This window comes from Bactrocera neohumeralis, chromosome 4, assembly GCF_024586455.1.
Source record: "Bactrocera neohumeralis isolate Rockhampton chromosome 4, APGP_CSIRO_Bneo_wtdbg2-racon-allhic-juicebox.fasta_v2, whole genome shotgun sequence".
NCBI lineage: Eukaryota > Metazoa > Arthropoda > Insecta > Diptera > Tephritidae > Bactrocera > Bactrocera neohumeralis.
This window is the reverse complement of record NC_065921.1, coordinates 37,499,460-37,506,810: the sequence shown is the minus strand read 5'-3', so window position 1 is coordinate 37,506,810 and position 7,351 is coordinate 37,499,460. Positions and strand designations below refer to the sequence as shown.

The 7,351-nt window shown below is 38.2% G+C and overlaps 1 pseudogene; it reads left to right on the top strand.

Annotated features, from left to right (window-relative positions):
• Positions 1 to 4,625: 4,625 nt before the first annotated feature.
• On the top strand, positions 4,626 to 7,186 carry LOC126754848 (uncharacterized; annotated as a pseudogene).
• Positions 7,187 to 7,351: the final 165 nt, after the last annotated feature.

The following is a 7,351-nucleotide window of genomic DNA, read 5'->3' as shown; positions in this document are numbered from 1 at the left end:
TTTGTAGGCGAAACAAGTTTTTGTGTCAAAATCAATATCTTCTTATTAAGATAGAACCCTTTTCTTTCGGCTTCTCCAATTCAGTCGCCATTATAGAACAAACCCCGTAAGTATACTAGTAAATATTCCTTTTACATATCTACATACGGTATATAAGTCTATAATTCCACAATTTTAGTTAACGGCAAATTATGTTGAAGTCAATGTCTCAACAAGTGTTTGCGTAAAGGGTTAACGTGCCATTTGTCGAAAGTGTTTTCACTCTTGACATCGCCGTTTAATTCAGTCTGATGCTAAACGATGCCAGAGATTCGATTCAGCATACGGTGTTGCTATTATCTGTTTTGTGGCCAAATCTATGAATTTAGGCTAAATAAATTATCTACTAAGAAGTTTTTTACTATATAACACCGTCAAATATAAGCGCTACATTTCCGATGATTAATGTTTTCTTGAAAACAAAAATTCAAAGGAAATTAAAAAGAGGGAAACTTCTGGAAACAGACAGATTTTGATCGACTTTGCCGAAGTCCAGGTTCAATAAGATATGTATATTAAACCACACTTATATATTGACTATATGACAATATCGAATCTCAGGGTTAAGTTCAATTCATTTTCGAAGGACCTGACATTAATTTGAGTCGGTACTTTGTGACAGATAATATTTGCCTAAACTCAATGCTTAAAACTTTCAGTACCTCTAACACAGGAAAGTAACATGTCTTTAACAACTCGAAATTCCAACGATTTCGGATATTTTGAGTTCCTATTTAGAAGGCCAAGTCGGAATAGATAAAACACTAACCTTGAAGGATCATATTGAGAGTATTAAATATCCACAGGCAATAGAAAAGATAACTAGCACTGCATGGAAAACTTGACTTTTTTATTTGTATTCGGTCAAAGGAAAAAGTAATTTCTACGTTTTTCGAAGTTTCCTCACTTGCGTGAACTTCTACACATGACTCCATCCTATATGTGACACACTAAAAAGGGAAAACATGACCATTATCGACGGTTTTCCATTATTTTCAAGGTGTATTGCATTGGTACATAAACCTTAGTGATAAAATTTGTAAGAAGTTACAGTTAGATTTAAAAAAATCGTGTTTCAAAAATACGGATCAGACTGTGAAAGATTTCGTTCTTCGAAGCTTACGTACTGAAATCATACCATCCACGCTTTAGTACTATACCTTAACTTTATAGGAGCTGATTTAATAGTCACGTTGGAGAGTGATTGGTTACTTAAAACTGAAACCAACTGTTTAGTAATTAGAACGAACTTTCGAAAAACACTTCGTCCTCTTGAACAAATGGTTCGAGAGATATTTTATTTCGAAAAATACATAACAAAGAATGTGAATGTTATGAAACAATGTTTTTCGATTTACTAATACCAAAAAACGATTTTATTACGTTTGTTGACGTGATACTTGACACTCTAAAGGTATGTGATGGACATATAATCATTCATTAATATTTGCGTATAAGAAAGCTAACTGCAAAGGATATGTTGGTCAAGCACGCAATCAAATTAATGGAACCGATGGCAATTTTACTTGAATCAATTCTGCATAAGGTATTCTTCTGGTCTGGCCACAAGTGATGCATTCTTTTCTGCCTAATTGTTAGTTTACTTATGCTGGGCCACAGCACATATAATATAGACTTTCTTTCAGCTAATTTCTTTTTACGAGTAAGGCATTGGATCAGATAAGTATGGTAATAGAAAATCTGTAGTGGGGGCAAATATTTTATTATATTTCTCTTCTGGGCTTCCTGAGAGAAAGGTGCCGAATGGTGCCATGAATAATGGTTCTAGGACATATCCAGCATCTCCTATACAAATATAAAACGATTTTGATTTTGAAAATTTGTTAGACGTTTTGGAAATTTTTGTAATATATATCGTCTTCCAAAATGCAAAAAAACGTATCATCAAAAAAAAATTGAAAATCGTTGTCAGATATAATAACCTATGTACATATATACATATAACCATTTTATAACGAAAACTTTAATTTTGTTTAAATATGAGTGTATGATAACCTATATATGTATAACCATCTTATAGCCAAAACTCAAATGGTTTCAATATTACTGGTTGCTATTATATCGTTTTTCCTTCGCATGTAAATTTATGAAAAGTGATGTTACGTTATTTTGCATTTTAGGTGACGATATGAATGTATGTATAATACCCAAAAGCCAAGTGTTTCGTTCACCATCAAGGTACTTTTTCTCATAAAAATAACGAGCATTGCTCACATTACATATGTATGTGGGAGTCGTGATTATTGTCACATATCTGCAAAACATTGATTAAGAGGTTTGAAATGTGAATTTGTCACCAAACTTACAATCATGACATTGACACTAAAGTATCCTTTGCGGTTATAATAGAGAGACTTATTTTAATTGGAGCAACGATTTTAATATGTGTCCCATCTACACACAAAATCGCGCCTCGAAATCCGTATTTCTGAAAAAAGTCCCTTTTCGCTTCTCTTTTTTCATCGTTACTTAACTCAAGGTTTATCCACTGAGAGCACAAATGGGACTGAAGCAATCCCAATACATCTTTTAAAATGCAACAAAATGTTGACTGAGCCATTGGAAAACTCCATGCTGGTAGCCTTCCTTCGGTTTTACGGTTTTTTTAATAAAATTTAACTATGCATTTTTGTGGGCTCTTGAGCCGTACATTGTTTCATCCACATCGAAAGGGTTGCTCTTGTCTCTCAGTGATTTTCGGTGAATTTTTAGATCACGCCGGCTTCTCTCACGTTCTTCCACAAGCAACATAAATGAAAACGTTAGCGGATCCATAATTTGTTTGTAAAATCTGTTTAAATATAAACGATTTCAGTTTTATTAATCAAAATTTAAATTTTTTTCTTCTACCCAGCTGATTTTGAAATGTCAAAGTTCAAAATTAACCGAGCGATTTTGTACTGTGATACGGTCACAAGTCGCTAAAATTGAGATTTTAAATTAGAGACAATTTTTGTGAATTTAGACGATTTTGCAACCCTGTAAGTGACACTCACAAAAATCGATTACATTTCATTATTTAGAGATGTATTTACACTTGAATGAAAATAAATATGTCGCTAACAAATATTAAATTTTCTATAACTTAGTCAAAAAACATAATTACCAATACAAATTAAAACTTATTTATTTTTAACTTTTTCGTGTCTGAATTGCTTACAAAATATAAAAAAAAAACTACAATCGATTAATATCTATGATGACCTCTATTCAGTATATTCAAATTAGCAAACAAGTTTTTTGGTTTTTAGTTTTCTGACCTGCTATCAGTGCATAGTCACTAGTCACAAATTGAGACTTTACCTCAAAATGTCTCAAATGGTGACTAGAGACTGCTTACAGAATTCCGCTATAAGTCTGGCAACAAAAGTTTCGAATTCACATGGATTCAGTGATAGCAAATTATGAGTATTCGTAGCAGACGTTCGTATTCGTAGATTCGCTACGATGGATTGAGTGATAGGGCTATTATTGTAGTTGTCATCACATGGCACATGCCCTTAATATCCCACCTTCAGAAAACTGGAAAAGTAGTTTTGGCGGAATGCAGAGCATGCGCGAAGGATGATGAAACGATGGAACATTGTCTATGCGAAAGCACAGCCTTCAACCGGATGAGACAAGATATCTATATTCCACGGCTACTAATGCTTCAATTTAAGACACTTTGGGTAACCGTGGTGGGAAAAAAACCGGATTTTCACCAAATAGACTGAGTTGCTGGATAACACTTACTTACTGCGGTCGGGCGCTCATGCGCCTACCTTTCCAACCAGCCAATCAAGATCTTCGAATTTCATCACTTCCTGAATTAATGTCGGTTCTACGCAACGGAATTGACTCGGATTTTATCCGACCAAGGGACCGCGTTTGGATCGGTAAGTGTTAATCTTTGTTTGACGTCATTGGAGCAATGCCTTGAGTGGAGTGAGTCGTACGTTGCCCCATGCTGCAGGAGTCTGCCACCGCAACACACAACAGTGGCTTCGCGAATAAACACAACAGTGCGACAACCGCCCCTGCGGGTTCTGCAGCTGCAACAAACACCACCCACGCGCCACACCTTCAGCCCCAGGATCACCCACGGACACCCACGAACACCCGCGACAAGCCCGCGTTCTTCAATTTAACTGCAACGGACTCCAGAGTAAGATCGAGAAGATAGTTGCACTTATGAATCGGGAACGCGTATCGATAGCTGCGGTCCAAGAAACCAAGTTAAACAGCCGCTCAGATCTTCTGAGTTGTCCCAGTTGTCGCGAGCGAGATAATGGTGGCGGTCTAGCCTTCATATTGCACAACACCATGCAGTCTTCATCGATTAGACGATGAAGACATCGACCGCAGGGATACTACCCTAGAATGTCAGGGTATAGCTATCCGGTCAGGCGATGTCGAGCTCGAAATATTTAATGTAAATGTACATCCCCCCAGTTATATGTTGCCCTACAGGATATCTCTCGAATATAGGTGCGCAACTTCGTGCTGAAAACCGTCTGGTACTAGGCGACTTTAACGCGCACTACGATCTTTGGCACTCCTGCCTGTCAAACGATCGCAGGGGTATGGAGTTGGCGGAACAGAATAACGATTCGACATTCTGCACAATGAATGACGAAGCCCCCACCAGAGTTATGGGCACCTGTAATAGCCCACCCGATATTACCATCGCTAGTGGTGGTCTGATAATTAGCATAACCTGGCGACCTATGCTAACACTCGCATCAGACAATCTGTCCATAATTATCTCGATCGAGAAACCTCCTGATATTGTCTCTGTGGACAACCGCACCTTCGTTAACTTTATCTAACAAACTAACTTGGTCGGCTTCACAGAATTTACTGAGAGCACGTTCAATGCTCTACCCATTCCTACGGACGTATGCGTTGACGAACGTCGATTTCGCAAGGTGATTGCAGCAGCTACCGCTCGCTTCATTCCGGCTGGAAGAATGGCGGAAATCCGCCCCAATTTCCCAGCCGAAGCAGCCGTTTTAGCTAATGAGCGCGACACCTTACGCCATGCCGATCCCGAGGATTCCCGATTAAGGGATCTCAATTTGGAAATTCGGCGAATGGTAAACCATTATAAGCGGACGAAATGGATAAAGCACCTAAAGTCCTGCAACTTCTCCAGAGTAGCTTTGGGCTACTGTCAAGGCTTTGTCTAACCCGAAGAGGCATGACGACCGAGTTGAAGTTCAATTCATTGGTCATGAATTCTCGGACCCGAAGAAGTGGTCCTCAACCTGTCGCTAACCACTATTCAAATTCCCGATGTGTGGAAAGTCGGAAGAGTGGTCCCACTACTGAAACCTGGAAACCCGCCAACAAAGGGGAGTCCTATCGTCCGATAACTCTCCTCTCCCCAGTAGTGAATTCACTTACCTGAGCCTAGCCAGCCACCAGCATGGATTCCGAAAGGTGCACAGCACCACCACAGCACTTAGCGTCAATCACGCAACGCTACTGCAGGACATTGAGAAAACTACGCTTCCTCCATGAGGAGGTGAAACATCTAAACTGAGAAGAATTAAACAGATGGTTCCGCAGGGTGGTGTCCTCTCCCCGCTTCTGTTTAACTTCTACATCTCGAAACTCCCACAGCCACCAGAGAGAGTTTCCATAACCTCGTACGCTGATGATTTCACGATATTAACGTCGGACAATGGAATCGATGGCATGTGTTCAAAAGTAAATGGCGGGGGGTCGGGGATATAGACCCTTACTGCACGGCACTTAACACTCTCCCCTACAAAATCTACAGCGACCATATTTACGAACTGGACGAAGGAGTATAGACTTGAGCTTAATATTGCAGCTATGGCGTCAAAATTCCGACTGTCAATAATCCTAAGATTTTAGGTGTAACCTTCGATAGTCTATGCTCCTTCTCTCCCCATACGACCGCGATTATTGACAAGGTAAAGAGCCGCAACAAAATCCTCAAGTCGCTAGCCGGCAGCACATGGGAAAAGACAAAGAAACGTTGTTGGCAACATACAAGGCAATTGGCCGGCCGGTCCTCAACTACGCAACACCTATATTGTCGCCTGGATGCAGTGGTACGCAGATGAGGAAACTTCAGACCTGCCAGAACACGGCACGGCCAGAACACGGCACTCTTTATGTCTCCCATCGAACACCTACATAGTGAGACACTTATGCTCCCAGTTAAGGAGCATAATGAACTCCTCTCCAAGCAGTTCCTGCTAGGATGTTTTCGTAGATGGCGTCGACGACAACATGGATAACCCTTACCATCATAACGGGGATTGATAACCGTTAGAACAACAACAACAACATTGCCTTCAGATTTAAAATACCATAATAAAAATATGCCAGACTTTTATTTTAATATTTATTTTATTTTGAACATTTTTTTTTATTTATTTTTAAACAACTTAAATTCTACAAACATCTATGTAATATTACACAATTATACATACACATAAATTAAGTTAAATCTTATCTACTGATATTTTCATAAAAATTGCAAATATTTACTGTACTTGTACCGTAAAACCGTTGGGAGTTTATTTCAAAACTGAACATTTGGACTCACTATGTTGATATTTGTTTTCAAAGAAGTTGTTAGATCACGCGTATGTATGTGTGCATACAAACATATGTTTATGAATGTTAAGGAAAATTAGTGGTAGTAGTTGGTAGGTGAAACCGCTAAATTTATTTTAGAGACCAAAAACTTAACTCTAGATTAAATACTAAAAAAACAAACAAACATATGTGAGAGCTGTTAATATTATCTAATATAAAAATACGAAATCACCTATTTCGTGTTAGATCTGCATATAAAAATGCTTTAAGTTAGTTAGCAATTAGTTTGATGTAATAACTCCCGTTTATTTCAAATTTAGTGTTAATTGGATTTGGGACGCAAATTTGTATGACAACACTTGTCACTAAGCACTGGCTTTAGTCAGACGCTCAACTAGCATAAACTAAGATATTCATTAGTTTATTAGCTAACTCATAAGTGTCATGTAAATTGTAAGCGCGTTACAAAATGACAACTAATATGCCCGGTCAAAGAGAGCTCATGAAAAATAATTATTTTAAAAGTTCCGTGCCTTAACAGGGCGGCGCTCAACTAATTAGCACATAAGTACTAATTGTAATTTAAGTAAAGTATAAACAATAATCATTGGCAAGCATTTGTTAATTAAAGTAGTTAACGCAAGATTATTTATTACTCTTCGTTGTGTTGGTTTGGCTTTGAGACTGTGTGTACTTCGTAAGACTAACTTAGCTTAAACTAAAGCTCTTCAAA